The 18087-nt window shown below is 50.5% G+C and overlaps 1 protein-coding gene across 5 annotated transcripts in view; it reads left to right on the top strand.

Annotated features, from left to right (window-relative positions):
* RXRA (retinoid X receptor alpha) overlaps positions 1 to 18087 on the top strand; it is a 186796-nt gene that overhangs the window by 67589 nt on the left and 101120 nt on the right. Inside the window, exon 1 of one of the 5 annotated variants that reach the window (XM_053282350.1) lies at positions 9216 to 9263. The exons of the other annotated variants lie outside the window; for them this stretch is intronic. The gene's annotated coding sequence lies outside the window, so the exon portion shown is untranslated. Of the gene's footprint in view, positions 1 to 9215; positions 9264 to 18087 lie in introns of those variants that run through there. 5 annotated transcript variants of the gene reach the window in all.

Below are 18087 nucleotides of genomic sequence, written 5' to 3'. Positions count from 1 at the left end.
TCCCCTTAAGGGGATGAGGCCGAAGCTCAGTGGAAGAGCACCTGCATCTTTCGTGCAGAAAGCCCCCTGCCTGCTACTCTGGAGAAGCCACTGCCAGTCGGCGTAAAGACGGTACTGAACTAGATGGGCCAGGGGTCCGTCTCGGCATAAGTCGGCTTCCTGTGTTCCTAGCACGTCTTGTGGGTTTTCTGACAGTTGTGCAGAATTGTGGCATGAAACACACCAAGCGTCCTTTCATCCGACTGGTGCGCCATCAGCATCAGAACAGCCCGGCTGGATCAGGCCCAAGGAGGCCCATCCAGTCCAGCATCCTGTTTCCCACAGTGGCCCACCCGATGCCTCTGGGAAGACCGTCAGTGGGGCAAAGAGGGCCGTCTCCCCTTTCTGCTGATGTTCCCCTCCTAACTGGACAAAGAGGCCTCTTTTTAAAGTGGTGATTCTCTTTCTTGAGCAACGGGAGAGTAAGTGGCCCTATCCGCCCCCAGCACAGCATCCCTCCAGTGACTGTTGCTGCGGGTCTATCATGTTTCTTTTTAGATTGTGAGCCCTTTGGGGACAGGGAGCCGCCTTATTTCTTTATTATTTCTCTGTGCAAACCACTTTGGGAACTCTTGTTGAAAAGCGGCGTATAAATACTGGTGGTGGTTGTTCCCTAGCACCTGGTGTTCAGGGGCACACCCCTTCTGATCCTGATGGAAACCTACAGCTATCCAGGCAAATAGGAGGTGATTTAGGTGCAAATGCCGCACACCACAGAAAACAGGGTTGCCAAACCTCTCCTGGGAGGAGAGCTGGTCTGGTGGGTGCAAGCATGACTTGTCCCCTTAGCTAAGCAGGGTCCACCCTGGTTGCATCTGAAAGGGAGACTAGAAGTGTGAGCACTGGAAGAGATTCCTTTTGGGGAGGGAGCCGCTCTGGGAAGAGCATCGAGGGTTCAAGTTCCCTCCCTGGCTTCTCTCAGCCCTATCTTGGAGAGACCCCTGCCTGCAACCTTGGAGAAGCCGCTGCCAGTCTGGGTAGACAATACTGAGCTAGGTGGACCAAGGGTCTGACTCAGTGTATGGCAACTGTCTATGTTCCTAACCTCCAGGATGGGAACAGAGTCTCCAAGAACTTGCATGCATCCCCATGTGACTGGAGGTATACTTTTATATGGCCAAAAATATCAGGGTGTTGGGGGGTATCTCCAGGAATAGCTCTGCTCAGTGTGGGCACCCTTCCTTGAAACACCAACTGACAGGAGAACCCCAGGCAGCAAACTTTTCAAATTATATTGTCAAAACAAAATGACCCTAATAAAATATGAACAGTCCAGCAAATGGGTCACTAAGCACTCACAATGACGACGATGTTGCCACAAAGTACAACATTTTAAAACCATTCCATATTAGACGCAGTTAAAATGTGGCAGTGGCTATTCAACATAAAATCTGTACAAGTCCACAGATGACCCAGTGATTTGGTCTCATTGCATATGCCAAGATCCAGTAAGATGCGGTGTCCATAACTTGACAAACACCTTTCATCCAGAGACCGACCCCCTCAGTCACCCCAGATCAATCACCCCCCTCCCCATTTCTGCTTATTGGCTGCCCTCAAATCCATCAGCTATATTGAAATGCCTTCAGCTACCCTCATCGCAGCTGGTGGTCCATCAAGAAGCGTGGCTTTGTGGCCTCCGTCACCCCTTCCCGCTCACAATTTTGCTGGAAAATATTAACACCACAAATCACAGCCATTTTCCGAATGAAGGCAGGGGAGGAGAGCTGGCCTTGTGGCAGCACGCACAAATTGTCCCATTTGCTAAGCAGGGACTTCCCTGGTTTGCATTTGAAGTGTGAGCACTGCAAGATTTTCCCCTCAGGGGATGGAGCCGCTCTGGGAAGAGCAGAAAAAGGTTCAAAGTTCCCTCCCTGGCAGCATCTCCAAGAGAGGGCTGAGAGAGAGAGACTCCTGCCTGCAGCCTTGGAGAAGCTGCTGCCAGTCTGGGTAGACAATACTGAGCTCGATAGACCAATGGTCTGACTCAGTCTATGGCAGCTTCCTATGTTCCTACCGTCCCTGGCACGTTATTGTGACATTTAACCATGGTGTGATACAAATTTCACTGCTTAGAGAAAAGAGATTGTCAAAAGTGGCCAGAGATCCGTTACAAATACGAATACAACGGATATTTTGCTTATCAATAAATGTTCCCAAAGTGGTTTACATAGCTATAAACAAACAAACAAACAAACAAACAAACAAACAAACAAAGAAAGAAAGAAAGGGCTCCCTGTCCCCACAAGGCTCACAGTAGAAAAAAGAAACCTCAGATAGACCCCAGCAACAGCCACTGGAGGTGTGCCGTGCTGAGGACGGATAGGGCCAGTTGCTCTCCCTCTGTTCAGTAAAGAGACTCACCACTTTAAAAAGGTGCCTTTTTGGTTTGGAATAGGCTAGGAGTCGTTTGCATAGATTATGCGGTACTGGTTCAACTGGGTTGCTTTCCACCCAAAGAATGCAAACTTTTGTGTCTAGAGTGAATCACTCTACGTAGCATACATTTGCTTTGTTTTCCAGCCCATTGGTCTGCTTCCTTGCATTTCTGGTGAAACCTGGAGGGCCTTCTGGGGAGGCGAGTATGTAGGTTTGATCTTGACAAACTTTCTCTGCATCTGGGATCAGCCCCCAAATTTAGGAGCCAGACATTGGACACTTGGACGAAATTCCCAGACTTGTGGAGGGAGAGGGTAAATGGAGGAGAGCCGGTTTTGCAATAGTGAGCATGAATGCTCCCTTTTCCTAAGCAGGGCCTGCCTTGGTTTGCATTTGGATGGGAGACTACATGTGAGTGTTGCAAGAGACTTCCTTTAGGGGATGGGGGCCCGTAGCTCAGTGGAAGAGCATCTACTTTGCACGCAGATGGTCCCAGGTTCAATCCTTGCAATCTCCAAGGAAAGCTGGGAGAGAGACTCCTGCCTGCCACCTTGGAGAAGCCGCTGCCAGTCTGTGTAGATAAGACTGAGCTAGGTGGACCAAGGGTCTGACTCCGTAGAAGGCCGCTTCCTAACTTCCAGCTTCAGTTTCTCCTTGGCTGGGGGTGGTCTGGGCATTTTGGGAAGCCAACTCTCTTCCCACACCTACTGTCCATGGCCTTCTATCAAACAGCCATTTGAAAGAAGGCCAACCATGGCGATGGCCAGTGCTCAGAATAATGTTTCACGGTAAAGCTGGGACATATCTGTGAAACTGTGTTTTATGTCCTGAAACTTGCCTTTTGAATTCTCGGATTGGTGTGTGTTGGGGTGTGTGTGTGTGTGTGTGTGTGTGTGTGTGTGTGTATACATAGAGCAAAGATGCTTATACGTTTCTCTCCGAGGGAGCTCTGTAGGGTGGCTGGGCCCAGTCGACGTTCGGTTTTGACCTTCATGCCCATTAGGATTAGCTTTGCCGCATTGAATCGTTGCTCCCGCTTTTGGGCTGTGAGACGAGCGAAGCCTGTATCCGGAGCCGAAAAGGCCTTCCAGCCTCACTTGGCCTTTTTCTCTCTTTCCCTCCGCCGAATGGAAAAGCCTCTGGGCCGACGGCTGTTCCAGGCCTGATGCAGCCGCATTGCCTCCTCGAACAGCGAGGAGATAGTTTATCTGGATGTTGTCTAGGTGGAGTCTTTTTTTTGAGGTGGAAGAGGCCGCGTCATGTTTGGCAACCATCAAACAGAGAAATGTGAGGAGAAGCCGGCTCTTGAACACGGGACCTTTCATTGATGGCTTTGCTTCCTTAGTAATTCTAAAGGAGGATTTGATGGCAGCACCAGAATGGTGCTGGTCAGACTTCCGGCCTTCTGGGAACCCTCCGTAGATCTGTTTGACTTCCAAGGAAGATCCAAGAATTGGCCCCAGAAAGCCAGCGCGTTGCAGAGGATTCTGAGGTGTGTTCTAGGATGGGCAGGCAGAAGGTGCATTGGGAGCAGCGGGTAGATCTCGGAGGGATTCGACATTGAATCGAAAGGCTTTTTGATAGGCCTGTGAAAAGTCGGATTGGCCATGTTGGAATTGATCCCATATCACTGCACTCAGTAAAAAAATCAGCCACATTCTGATCCGATAATGGGTCCCCGATATTGGATCGGAATTCTCAGAACTCTTGTTGGAATTTGTATCGGAATTCATGTCGGACTGTCAGAAGCAGAAAATGGTGGGAACCATTGTTGTTGTTTTTTGAAACCCCAATAAAATTGGATCATTTCCCATAGAGATCAATGGGGAAATGGAAAGACATTCAGGAAAAATAAACGGATGGGCCTAGGACTTCGAAATTTGGCACAGGTGACAAACGGGTTGGCAGAACACTGTGTAGTGAATTTGAAATGAATTGGAAAATTCTGCTATTTGTGTGTGTGTGTGTGTTTCATTCTATGGGGTGTTTTTGCGCAAGAGCAGCATTCTACCATTGGCAGAATGCTGCTCTTCTGCAAGAACATCTTATTTTTAAAAAATCATTAAAAATCATAGGATTGTCTGATTTACTTCAAATTCCCCACACAGAGTCCTGCCAAGCTATACTTCACCTCTGTCAAATGTTGAAGTCCTAGGCCCAACTCTTGGTTTTTCTTCTGATTTTTTTCTGTTTCCCCATTGATCTCGATGAGCAACATTCCGATGTTAAGTCGTTTTCCAACCAGAAATCTGACTCTGACCTGACACCCGACACCTGCAGAGGCCCAAGAATCTGACCCTGATATTTTCGAAATTGGATCGGATTTGGATCTGGTCCGATTCTTTTTTTCACGCACAGCCCTCGTTTTAGCAAGTTATATGGCAAGGGAAAGAAAAAGCAAGTCACTGCTCTCTCTGGCTGTCTCCACCTGTTAAAATATGAGTTATTAATTGTTTGCCAGGCTTTTGAGCTGCTCTGATGGCCAGTGCAAAAGTTTACTGTAGCCCTGTTCAGACATTATGTTGTGTGTTTGTACAGGTTTCTATACATGCATATATGCTGCTGTATGAATGACTGTGCCTGCGTTCATTTTAAAAGTGAACCTGGACGCAGAGTCCCTCAAATGCAGGGTGCATCCAGGAATGTACATGTGTTGAGCATAATCAGCTGGTTCTGACAATACTTCATCTTCTGACCCAACCATAAGAGATATTGATATGTGCACACTACAAGTGTGTGTGTCTTTCTTCACCACCCAGAGTGCTGTGGCAGCATTTGTTGTTATCGTTGTTATTTAGGAGGGGGGTCCAAACTGCCTTTCTACATGCAGACCAGCTGCCATCCTAAAAATTCAGGGATACTACCAAAAATATGAGGCTTATCTGGCCCTATCAGTCCTAAGGCTAAGCAACATTTTTTTGGCGGGGGGGGGGGAATTAGCGGGGGGGGAGGGACATTGAAAATTCTAGGGAAGCAGCATTGCTCTGGTCTTACTGGCTACAGGTCTGTCTATGTATATTAGAAATGTCAGTATCATCCTAAATGTTTCCCCATGTGATTAGGGAAAGATTGCCACTATTTTGTGCCATCTCTCTGCTGGGTAGAAGTTGCCATCCTTTATTATGGCTGAATGTGGTGTTGATTATTTAAAAAACCCCAGTGCCTGGCCCTGATGGCTGCGGAGAAAAACCTGGACAGGTCTCAGCTCCCTTCCTCCTCACCCTTGTTGCCTTTCTGACTGCAGGGATGGTTGCTTCTCCTGCAGCTGATCTCCTGCCTCTGTCCCCCTTGCCCTTTTCAACGTTCAGAGCCTGTTAGGAAGACGCCCTGTCTGGATCTTGGCTTTGCAGTCAGGGTCTCTTGCCCTGTAGGCACTCAAGAAGGGACGCTTGTCTCGGACCCTCAGAGGCCATCACCTTTGAGCTGCCGTTTCCAAGCCCAGCCGAGATGAGTCTTGGCATCTCCATCACAAGAGCCTGTCAATCCTGGCGTCTCAAAGGCGAATGAAGCAGGTCTCGCCTTGGGTAGAGACTTACCCGCTATCTCCCCCCCGCCGCCCCCGAGGGGCTTTTTCAACCAGAACATTTTCCAGCACCTCGACACTCTGTTGGGTCGGTACCTCTTTCTTTTGCTGTGGGCACTTGGGCAAGCCCTCTGAAATAGGGGCCCTTCCAGAGAGACGGAGTCCCCTCTTAGGAGCTCTAGGAAGGAAGCTCTGTGAAGGGTGACATTTCCCAGCAGTCTGTGCACACTTTCCAAGATGGGGCAGGGGGTCAAGACGACTCAGTTTCCCTGAAAGGAGCGCCCCCAGCACTGGGCAAGGTGTAGCTCTGAACCGTGAGAATGGCTGTCTTTGCATGTGCAGAGTACCTGGCTTCTGCTGAAGTTTCACAAAGGCCCAATAAACCATTAGTCAGGAAGCCACGCTTAGGGTTGATATTTGCCACCGCTGGCATCCTCGTCCAGCCTTCTCCCCTGGCATGTGTCTCTCTTTCTGGGTGTCCTGATCCCGCCACGCTGTGCGTTCTTCTGAACCCTTTCGACATCACTGGCTCTTGCTGGTAGGAAGACGAGTGCGTGCAAGCGGAGTGCAAAATGGCATCACACTCTGGGGGGAAGAAGGGTGACCCCAATTTGGGGGTGCCGTTTTGGGTGGCCGCTGCCAGAGATGTGGGTTTCCTGGAAATTTTTGATTGGGGAGATTTTGGAAAATTTCAATTTCCCATCCAGTTTTGCATACAATTTGCATACCCTCCCCAACCCTTCTGATGCCCTAAATAGATTGTGTTCTGATTTGGCATCTTGTTTGATGTATTTACAAGGGGGTGGGGTGGGGGAACCCCACACCCACCATATTAATTTTCCCTCACTGTCTCTCAGAAGTTTTTCAAGTAGCCAAGTAGACATTTTAGAAATGGTTAAAAAAAAAGTATGGGGGGAATTTCTGGAACAATCCACTCACCCACCCACCCCAGGTCTCTGGCTGCTATGCATCTTGCATGATGTATAGTGGCTTGCAGAGAACCAGGACAAAACTGTCTGTCTGCATCCTTTGACAATCTGCAAAGTTCACTCTTCTGAAGTGCCTTTTGCTTGGGTTTGCCCCAGACAGGTTTCTGCCTCCCCATGTCTGTGGTTCTCCCGCCTCTCTGCGAATCTCAGTTTTGTCTCTTTGCAAGTCCACGAACAGCAGCATAATGGGGCGTGTTGGGAACAGCTAAGCAAACATGAGGATAAACCTGTGCACAGCGTCGGAAGTATTTCACGTCGGGCCGTGCTAATCTGAGTCGGCTCATCAAACGGCGGCCAAGGCAGACAGGAGGCGACGCTTCCTAATTGTGACAAATTGTTTCCCCCACAATCCCCTGCTTCAGCTGTGGCATGACAAGGCCTCGGAGACACCTGGCGGTGTGCAAAGTGTGGGCATGCAGACCCCCGTGGTCACCTGCTTTGATGAATGTGGAGGGTGTTGTGTTAACCACACATGTGCTCACCATGAAGATAGTTACTGCCTGTGACTCCTCAGCTATGCAGGAGAGCCTTCTCGAGAGGACAGTTCCCAGGTTCCCTGGCTGGGGAGCGATGGCAGTTAAGGCTGTGCAAGATGTTTGCAGTGGAGGCAAATGTTAGTCAGAGCTGCTGTCACTGGGCAGATGTTGAGGGTGCAGGAGCCACTGCAGAGTCCTCATAACCCCATCTGTGCCCTCCCTGGCAGCAGCATCTCCAAGAGAGGGCTGAGAGAGACTCCTGCCTGCTGCCTTGGAGAAGCCGCTTGGAGAAGCATGCCTCGTCCCTTTAGCTAAGCAGGGTCCGCCCTGGTTGCATACAAATGGGAGACTTGATGTGTGAGCACTGCAGGATATTCCCCTCTTAGGGGATGGAGCTGCTCTGGGAAGAGCATCTCGGTTCCCGGTTCCCTCCCTGGCAGCATCTCCAAGAGAGGGCAGAGAGAGAGATTCCTACCTGCAACCTTGGAGAAGCCGCTGCCAATCTGGGTAGACAATCCTGAGCTAGATGGACCAGGGGTCTGACTCAGTATATGGCAGCTTCCAGGGTCCCTCTGTTTTTGTGTGACAGAGTCCCGCCCGGTTGGAGGGAGGCCCTTGAAACCTGAGGCTGGTTCTGCAAGTGGGGATGTACGATAAATGGGCCTCTGAACCAACTCCATGGTTGATTCATTTGTATCAGTGCTGGTCTCGTGGCAGCAAGCATGCCTCGTCCCTTTAGCTAAGCAGGGTCTGCCCTGGTTGCATCTGAATGGGAGACTAGAAGTGTGAGCACTGGAAGAGATTCCCCCCTCAGGGGATGGAGCCGCTCTGGGAAGAGTGTCTAGGTTCCAAGTTCCTTCCCTGGCAGCATCTCCAAGATAGGGCTGAGAGAGATTCCTGCTGCTTGCAACCTTGGAGAAGCCACTGCCAGTCTGTGAAGACAATACTGAGATAGATAGACCAGTGGTCTGACTCAGTATATGGCAGCTTCCTAGGCTCCTAGTTATCCACTGGGAAGATGGCCATCATCTTGTGTGGACTCCCCAAGCTACACAGACATCAACCCACTTACTGCCTGAGCACGCACACACAGAGTCGGCATATTTTGCTGGGGGCTGCCTCACTTTCTGAGGGCCTTTCCAGCCTGAATGAGCGGCTGGCTCCGGCTCAGGAATGTTGCATTATCTCGAAACCATTTCCAGCTTCCTCAGTAGGGAACAGCTCCGCTTCTGTCTCCCTACATCTGGAAAACGTTAGCGCAGAGTGTCGGGGCCGTCAGCGTGAAGCTGGCTGGCAGGCCTTCTCTCTCCTCACGCCCTCTTCACCCCGAGCGGGGATGACCGCAGGGGAGAGGACCCCCTCTGTGGACGCCCGAGCCTGTTCCTGAATGCGAGATGGGCTGGGGAGCTCATAGCCCACTCTTGCAACAGTAGAGATGCAGATTGATGGGTGGCCTTCCAGCCCCCACCTCTTGGCTCCACAAGGCTCTGAGGGCAGATTGCAGAAATATTTTTAACCACAGACGATGCCGTGGAGAGCCGTGCAACACTCACAATTCATGTTGGCAGCAGCATCCGAATGACACTTTGGTCGCAGCTTGGATGCCGCGGAAGAGCAGTGGTGTGTTCTTCCTTCAGCAGGGATCCGTTTTAATTATGCTCCCCGCGGCAAAGAACGAGAAGGCAAAACAAACGACCCACTTTTTTGGACACCCCCAAATCACCCCAAACTGCATGGAGCCCAGTGAATCCCTGGCGATCGGGGTCTCTACTCAGCCAAATGTTCCCTCGAGGGTCCAATTGGAAGCTGGCTTGCGCCCTACAGCGTCATCCACTAATTAAAGGACATATTGATTTGGTAAGTCTCCTGCACACAGATATTATGTCTGTATCGGAGGCCGCTGGACTCTGGCCTGTGATATGCAGACTGGCCTTGTTCCAGGGCAGCCTTCCCCCAAATTGCAAAGCCCGGCATTCTCTCCTGATCGATGGGGCTGCTGCCTGCTAACTAAACATTGCCTAACTGTTTTTCTGGACTCTGGGACTGTGGCGGAGGAATTGCCAAGACTGATTAGTTTGTGACGTGGAGAGTAGGCTGGAGAGGGAGAGCTGGCTTGTTTTCAGTCCTTTCCCCAAGAACGATAGATCTCGGGCAGAGGGGCCAGTAGAGCCTCCTTAGGAACATAGGAAGCGGCTTTCTACAGAGTCAGACCCTTAGCCCATCTAGCTCAGGATTGTCTACCCAGACGGGCAGCGGCTTCTCCAAGACTGCAGGCAGGAATCTCTCTCAGCCTTATCTTGGAGATCGCCAATAGACATAGGATGCATTGAATTTCCGAATGGCCAGGGGCCCTTTTGAACATCCCAGGCATTCCTATGGCCATTTGGAAAGAACCAATGCATTTCAGCGGGCACTCTCTGTCGTCATTTTCGTACATTCCCCACATGGATGGTCTCACCTTAGTGGACCACGAACAGAGAAAGCGGCCTTCTACCGTGTCAGACCCTTTCTCCATATAGTTCTTGATGGTCTACCCAGAACAGTGACTTCTCCAAGGTTACAGGCAAGAGCCTGTCCTCTCAGCCCTATCCTGGAGATGCTGCCAGGAAGGGAACCAGGAACCTTCTGCCTGAAAGCGTGTGGATGCTCTTCCCAGAGCGGCTCCTTCCCCTAAGGGGAAGACCGCCCAGTGCTCACACATGGAGTCTCCCATCCAAATGCAAACCAGGGCAGACCCTGCTTAGCAAAGGGGGCAATTCATGCTGGCTACCCCAAGCCCAGCTCTCTGGCAAGCTGCAAGTGGGGTCAGTTTGTGGGCAGGATGTTTGGGGTGTTGCAAATGGAGACTTCGGACTTCCATTATCTTCCTCCCTCCCTCCCTCCCTCCCTCCCTCCCTCTCTCTCTTTCTTTCTTTCTTTCTTTCTTTCTTTCTTTCTTTGATTTCTATACCGCCCTTCCAAAAATGGCTCAGGGCAGTTTACATAGAAAATACGGAATAAATAAGATGGATCCCTGTCTCCAAAGGGCTCACAATCTTAAAAAAGGAAACACAAGATCGACACCAGCCACAGTCACTGGAGGGATGCTGTGCTGGGGGTGGATAGGGCCAGTTACTCTCCCCCTGCTAAATAAAGAGAATCACCATGTTAAAAAGGTGCCTCTTTGCCCAGTTAGCAGGGATTATGACATTCCATGACATTTTGACATTAGATGTGCTGCCCAGGTAGTTTTGATTCGGCATTGTACTAAGTAGTTTTTGGTCCTTTATCTTGGGGGTTCTCGCACTCGGCTCCCCAGATGCGATCCTGTGGCTCCTATCATCCCCAGCCACAATGGCCGAAGGATGAGGAGAGCTGTCATGTAACATTTGGGGACCCAGGACTGCTCTCTAGGTTCAGCCACTTTGCTTTCCTGAGCTGAGGACTGCCAGAGATTTTTCAGAGGTGTTTCAGAATCCAACTGGTGCGTCCTCTTCATGTCACCTGCTGACTTTCGGTTCCTCTTGAAACACTAAAAGGCACAGGGAGTCTGCCAGAAAGGAAACTAGCCAGCCTGGCTGCTTTCTGTTTTTGGCCCGCTTGACGGGAGGAGAGCTGGTCTTGTGGGAATAAGCCAAGTTGTGCCGTCAAGTCGGTGTGGACTCCTGGCGCCCACAGAGCCCTGTGGTTGTCTTGGGTAGAATACAGGAGGGGTTGACCATTGCCTCCTCCTGCGCAGTCTGAGGTGATGATGCCTTTCAGCATCTTCCTAGATCGCTGCTGCCCAATATAGGTGTTTACTGGGTTCAAACCAGCAACCAGTGGTCCCTCTAATTTTTTTTGTCTCTGTGTGGAATCTTTTTGTGCAGGATTTTTGTTTTGTTTTTTTGTTCTGGGCGGCAGTATCAAGGCAGTGTGCGCGCACCATGTGCATTCAGAGTGGGGCCTTCCTGATTCAACCTGAGTGGTTGAATTGAATGGAGTGGACATCCAAAAACTTGTGAGCGCGCACATGTGCGCACACCTTAGAGGAAACAGTGCCAGCAACCTCTTGCTTCCTAGGCAAGTTACTGTAGCTAAGCAGGGTCCGCCCTGGTTCCATATGAATGAGAGACCACCCGTGAGCACTGGAAGATATTCCCCTGAGGGGATAATGGGGCCGCTCTGGGAAGAGCATCTGAGGTTCCCAGTTCCCTCCCTGGCAGCATCTCCAGGAGAGGGCTGAGAGAGACTCCTGCCTGCAACCTGGGAGAAGCCGCTGCCAGTCTGTGAAGACAATACTGAGCTAGGTGGACCAAGGGTCTGACTCAGTAGATGGCAGCTTCCTCTATTCCCTAAGATCTTTCCTGGCTCTGTACTTGAGATCTTTTTAGGAGAGGAAAGCTGGTCTTGTGGTAGCAAGCATGACCTGTCCCCGTAGCTAAGCAGGGTCCGCCCTGGTTGCATCTGAAAGGGAGACTAGAAGTGTGAGCACTGGAAGAGATTCCCCGGAGGGGATAATGGGGCCACTCTGGGAAGAGCAGAAGGCTCCAAGTTCCCTCCCTGGCAGCATCTCCAAGAGAGGGCTGAGAGAGACTCCTGCCTGCAACCTTGGAGAAGCTGCTGCCAATCTGGGTAGACAGTACTCAGCTAGATGGACCGATTGTTGGACTCAGTAGAAGGCAGCTTCCTTTGTCCCTATGACAACTCATACTAATGAAGTGAGCTGGTTCCCCTTATCCTCCAGATGGTCGCACCCAGACACTACAAGTGCAAGGGTCTCTAGTTTTGCTTCCTGGAGAGATGTTGGCTGGAGTCGCCTGGTTCTGCTTTTGCTTTTGTGGAGGTGCGTGCACACTAGAATTCTCTACGCCAGATTCTCTCAAACCTGGGTCCCCGGATGTGGTTGGGTGACGGCCCCCATAATCCCCCGTCACGATCCCCATTGCGGCTGTGGGTGACGGAAGCTGTAGTCTGACCACATCTGGAGATCCGAGTTCGAGAACAGCCTCCTGAGCTTTCAGCCTTTTCCCTTCAGGCTCCGGAAGTGACTCTTCCAAACTGGGGACGGACGTGCTGTGATGGCATATCAGTGTACAGATGCCGAGCAGAAATCTCCTTCCATTTCTCCACCCACTCAATAACTGCCTCTCCAGCTAACAAGTGTTGCTGGAGATAGTCATCTCTCATCCTCTGCCTCTCCAGATAACGAATCTTGCGGCGATTCTGTGAAAAGTAAAAGCAGATCCGCTGTGAAATGAAATATTCCATTAAACTTGATTACATTTGAATAAGAAGTGAACTGTTCTTTCGTCAGTTGATGTGAGGCAAGGAATCCGCTGGTTATGTTGAGCCTGGGGAAGAGGAGACGGAGCAGAGATATGAGAGACGTCTTCAAAGGTCTGAAGGCGAAGGAGACGAGACGTGGTGACAGCCAACCGCCTGGATGGCTTGAAGAGGGGTTTGGATAACTTGATGGTCTATCAGTGGCTACTAGTCAGAGGGCTACAGGCCACCTCCAGCCTCAAAGGCAGGATGCCTCTGAGTGCCAGTTGCAGGGCAGTCACAGCAGGAGGGAGGGCCTGCCCCTTTCAGCTCCTGCCTGTGGGCTTCTCAGCGGTATCTGGTGGGCCACTGTGTGAAACAGGATGCTGGTCTAAATGGGCTTCCTTGGGCCTGATCCAGCAGGGCTGTTCTTAGGTTCTTATGAGGTTCTTATATTCTTATGAGACTTGCTTTCTGTTGCTCCTGAAGGCAGAACTGGAACTTATGGGTTGAAATTATAAGGAAGCAGATCCAGGCTAGAGGTTTGGAAGATAGCGGTAAGAGCGTTTGGACAGTGGAACGGCCTGCCTCATGCAGTGGGGGGCTCTCCTTTCACTGGAGGTTTTCAGACAGCGCCTGGGCGGCCATATGTCAGGGATGCCATGGCAGATTCCTACACTGCACGGGGATTGGGCTAGATGACCTTGAAGGGCCCTTCTTTCAGCTCTAACATGCTGTGATTGTATGAAAGGAGGGGAAGCACCGAGGCAGAGCGGGCCCAGCTCGATTTATATTTATTTATAGTAAATTAATGCTCTGGAGGCAGAGAAGGGCCCTGAAGGCAGCCTTTGGTGGAGCTCTCCAGCCGTGATTTTCAGGGTGAAGATATTACAAGTACAGGAGGGCCTCCTTCTTTTTATCCATAAACTGTTAGCAGGTATGTGTTAGGGTTGTGCACAACACCGGAAAACCCAGTTCGGTTTGAGCAGAACTGGGCTCGAACCGGGCCCTGTCTGGTTTTGTGCATTCCGAGCCGGGACTTGGTCCGGCTCAAATCCAAACTGGTTCGGGCTCGGCTTGGCTGTGTGTGTGTGACATTTTGTTTCCACCTAAAACCCCTGAACCGGCTCAAGGTTTGGGGCCCTGAGCCAGTCCAGTGGGGGTTCAGCTCGATCTGGAGCCAAATCGGATCTGGTCTTGATGTTGAACCAGCTCAAGGTCGAGCCAGTTCACACATCCCTAGTATGAGGCTACGATGCAGTTACCCAGAATCAGTGGCCGCTTTCTGCTGGCCACGACTTCCCCATATCATTGCCAGTGGAACTTGGGTCTTTCTCCTCTTCCTCTGCTCAGTAGTTGATGTTCCCCCCAGCCTCTCAAGCGCGTGATTGGGGAGGATTTCCATTGTCATTGTTTCGGTTTCTTTTTAAATCTGCCTGGTTTTTGTTTCTCTGGAACCCTCTTTTCCTCTCACTTGGCCAATAAGATGGTTGCAGAGTGATGAGCAGCAAGGGCATTGACTTCACGGGGAGGGACCCTTGGAACTCATGTACACATGGCTGTCAGCCATCCCAGAGAGGGCTTGGCACTACAGATTTCCCCTCTCTCCATCTGTGCAGTGGTGGTGGGTGCCCATGTGGGGCCAGCCACAGGGGGCAGGGGTGGGAAACCGGACTTGGGCTATTTCTCCAGCCGTGCTTCTTTCCTTTTCGGCATGGAGGGTCACTATGATTAAAGTGCTTAAAGTCTGAGATCTGCACAGGATCTCAGTCATTCTGCAGCAGGGTGTGGGGCGGGGTGTGGGGCGGAGGGATCTCACCCAGGAGGACTCGGAGAATGGTGAGAAGGGTGGGGTGGCAATGGAGAAGGAGGATAACCTGCAGTAGCCAGGTTATATTTATTTTTATAGATAGACAGCAGCTGTGAATTATGAATACGACAAATATTTATATACCACTTTCCAACAAAAGTTCCCAAAGTGGTTTTATGGCCACTGGCTGGGGGGATTGTGGGAGTTGTGGTTAGCAACATCTGGGAATGCTTGTTACAAGGAACGCTGGTCAGGAAACAGAGTGATCTGAGGCCCATTCACACAGTATGTTCAACGAGTGTAGAGCGGTACCGATCTGTACTTGGGTACAGTCGTTCACATGTCATGCTGAATGCAAGCCCAGAAGTCTGTACCCTGCCTTTGAAGGGCCTCTCTCCAGGTTCACTTTTAAAATGAACCCAGGTACAGTCATTCTCACACACACACACACACGCACACACGCACACGAGTGTGCAGACATCTGTATACTTGCACAGCAGCATGTGTGAATCGGGCTTTGGTTACCTAGCAAAGCCAGTAAGGGCCCTTGAGCTGAGCTGAAGTCCACTGGTTTTGAACTTCATTCTCTTGGGGAACCCTTTCCGAATCTCCCCCCCCCCCCGTGTTTCCCAGAGGATTCTGGGAAGGCTTTGAGGAGCCATGCTTGTTTAATTCATTCACTGGCTCTGCTTGGTGGCCTCGCTGCTTCCCCACATGGACTAACAACATGTGTGGGGCTCTTTATTTTATTTAATTTATTTACAGTATTGTCTATTTTAAGGAGATTTCTGTTTTAGTTGGGCTTTCATAGGCGGTCTTTTGCTCTTTGCTTTTTCAGTTGTGTGTTGCCGGTCACGGGCCTTTGGTATTCTAGGGAGGTTCTGCATTCAAACTAATAAATGCAGCCGTGAAATGCGCCTGGCCTTGTGTGGGACCAGCACACCCTGTCCTCCTGCCTCAGGGAGCAGAGTCCAACCCTTCTTGGGCGGTTTTTTCCTCCCTTAACAAGCATAGGAAGTACAAAGTTCACCGTCGCCCTGGTCCTCTTTCGCAGGACGTCCCCAGCTCTGGAATTTCCTCCATCTGCCTGCCGGGGAAATGGAAGCGTGGCCATTTCTGTGGGCTGCACCCGGACCTGTTCACTTGCCACCAGCGTAATGGTTTTGGCCACTTTTTTCCAACATCCCTGGGCGACAGGCCTCCAAGGGTTTTTCCCTGCATTCTTTTCCTGCATTCCCTTTCAGGTCCTTGACTTCTTGAATTTTTACCTTGCCTGTTCCAAAAGTCATTTCCCCCATGAAGACCCCTAGACAAGCGTGCAGGTGGCCTTCTACCTGGCTGCAAAGGGTCGGTCTGGATGAGGCCAGTGCTGGATTCTGACATGCAGAGGCCCTGAACTATGTCAAACCTAGAAGGCCCCATAGCATTTTAAAAACAAAAGGATTCTAACAAAAAGGACGATGGAAACAGAAATATGAAAATGTTATTTTTTACGTGGCAAAAGTGCAACAGAAAGTTAATAATCTAACAGAGACAGTTCCTGTCACTTGCAATAAGCCTGTTTATTTATTTATTTGACATATGTGTATCCCACCCAACCCTTGCGTCTCTTGCCGTTTACAATGAAACCATACAAACAAAACAAAAATAAAAAGGTTACAAACATTAGAAATAAAACAATTACAAAATGATAAGAAACACATTACAAAACAATACAAATGAAACAAAATGGTTAAAAACATCACGATAATTTAAATTTTAAAACAATGTTAAAAGCTATCGGAACGGTGTCTAATTAAAAGCCTGGATGAACAAATGCATCTTAACTGCCTTTTAAAAAGTTGCCAGTGATGGGGAGGCTCTTATTTCAGCGGGGAGCGCGTTCCAAAACCTGAGGGTAGCAACAGGCCTCCCAGGTGCAGGCACATGTCAGAGATGGAAGCAGGTGGGTCAGAGGACATATCACCTGTAACAGGAAAGGTGTACTGATCAGCCAACGAAGTGTCCGTTCACTGCCCATTAGTGGCACCTTTCTCACTCTGTGATTCTGTGTTAGGGATGTTGCTGCAGATTCCTGCTCTGAACAGAGGGTTGGAGTAGAAGACCTCTTAGGCGCCTTCCAATTCTAGGGTAGGGCGACCATCTGTCAGGGATGCTTTAGCAGTTGTCTGCACTGAGTAGGGGGCTGGACTAAAAGACAAACTGGTTCCCTTTCACCTCTTCTTAGGAACATAGGAAGCTGCTGTATACTGAGTCAGACCATTGGTGTATCTAGCTCAATATTGTCTACCCAGACTGGCATCAGCTTCTCCAAGGTTGCAGGCAGGAGTCTCTCTCAGCCCGATCTTGGAGATGCTGCCAGAGAGGAAACTTGGAACCTTCTGCTCTTCCCAGAGCGGCTCCATCCCCGGAGGGGAAGATCTTGCAGTGCCCACACATCAAGTCTCCCATTCAGATGCAACCAGGGCAGACCCTGCTTAGCTAGGGGGACAAGTCATGCTGGCTACCACAAGACTGGCTCTCCTCTCTTTGATTGTATGATTCTAGGACTTTCCTGACTGTAAGAGCTGTGGGACAGTGGAACAGTCTGCCTCATGAAGCGGTGGGCTCTCCTTGGCTGGTGGTTTTCAGAGGCTGGGTCGGCCATCTGTTGGGGGTGCTGGAGCAGATTCCTGCCCTGAGCAGGGGTGGTGGACTAGTTGACCTCTAAGGCCCCTCACAACTCTTCCTGTGAACCGCTGAAAGGCCATACCTGGGCTTGTTGGGATGGCGGGGGGAGAGGGCGGGCAGGTGTGAACTTGATACCGTAGGCTGGCGGAGGAGGGAGGGGATCATGGTATCGAGAATATAAAACCCACCAAGGGATGATTGGATCCAGCGGGGAGAGGAGTTTCTCTTCGGAGATGCTGTTTCCTTGATGGCATGTTTGGTTTCATGAGTGACGCTGGAAAGGTTAACTTGATAGCCCCTCTGCGTGGCCCAGCTGGAGTCACCGGCAGGGCCGGCCGGAGGGTGTCGGTGCTGGTTTTGAAGCTGGGTTTTCACGGCCTGGAATATTGTGGCTGGAATGTCTCCCAGGGGGATCGGGGGATCCGTGGGGGGCTTTTGAACACGGAAGAAGGCAGTATGAAGTTCTCTCTTAACAGCAGTGCTGAGGTCTGGATGGAAAGCAATGCGTAGCCAGACATTAGTGGGGTTGTCACAGCCCTGTGGATGCACAAGCAATACACATAGCCAGCTGCCATCTACTGAGTCAGACCACTGGTCCAGCTAGCTCGGTAATGTCTACCCAGACTGGCAGCGGCTTCTCCATGGTTGCGGGCAAAAGTCTCTCTCAGCACTATCTTGGAGATGCTGCCAGGGAGGGAACTGGGAAACTTCTACATGCAGGCCAGAGGAACCCCTAAAGGGAATTTCTTACAATACTCAAACATGTAGTCTCCCATTCAAATGCAACCAGGGTGGGCCATTCAAAGCACAGCATGTGTGACTGGCCACAGAATTCTGCTTCCTGAGAGTCTTCGCTTTGGTTTATAAAGTACAAGCAAGAATCTAGTCCTCATGGTTACAGAGTTTGAACTATGCTCGGTTAGTTGTAGAACTGATAATCAGTCAAGATCTGCTCCTCTCTCCTTTTTTCTTTTACTG

The sequence above is a fragment of the Hemicordylus capensis genome, chromosome 17, assembly GCF_027244095.1.
Source record: "Hemicordylus capensis ecotype Gifberg chromosome 17, rHemCap1.1.pri, whole genome shotgun sequence".
Classification (NCBI taxonomy): Eukaryota; Metazoa; Chordata; class Lepidosauria; order Squamata; family Cordylidae; genus Hemicordylus; species Hemicordylus capensis.
Note: the sequence above shows the minus strand (reverse complement) of the source record. Positions and strands in the feature narration are given on the sequence as shown.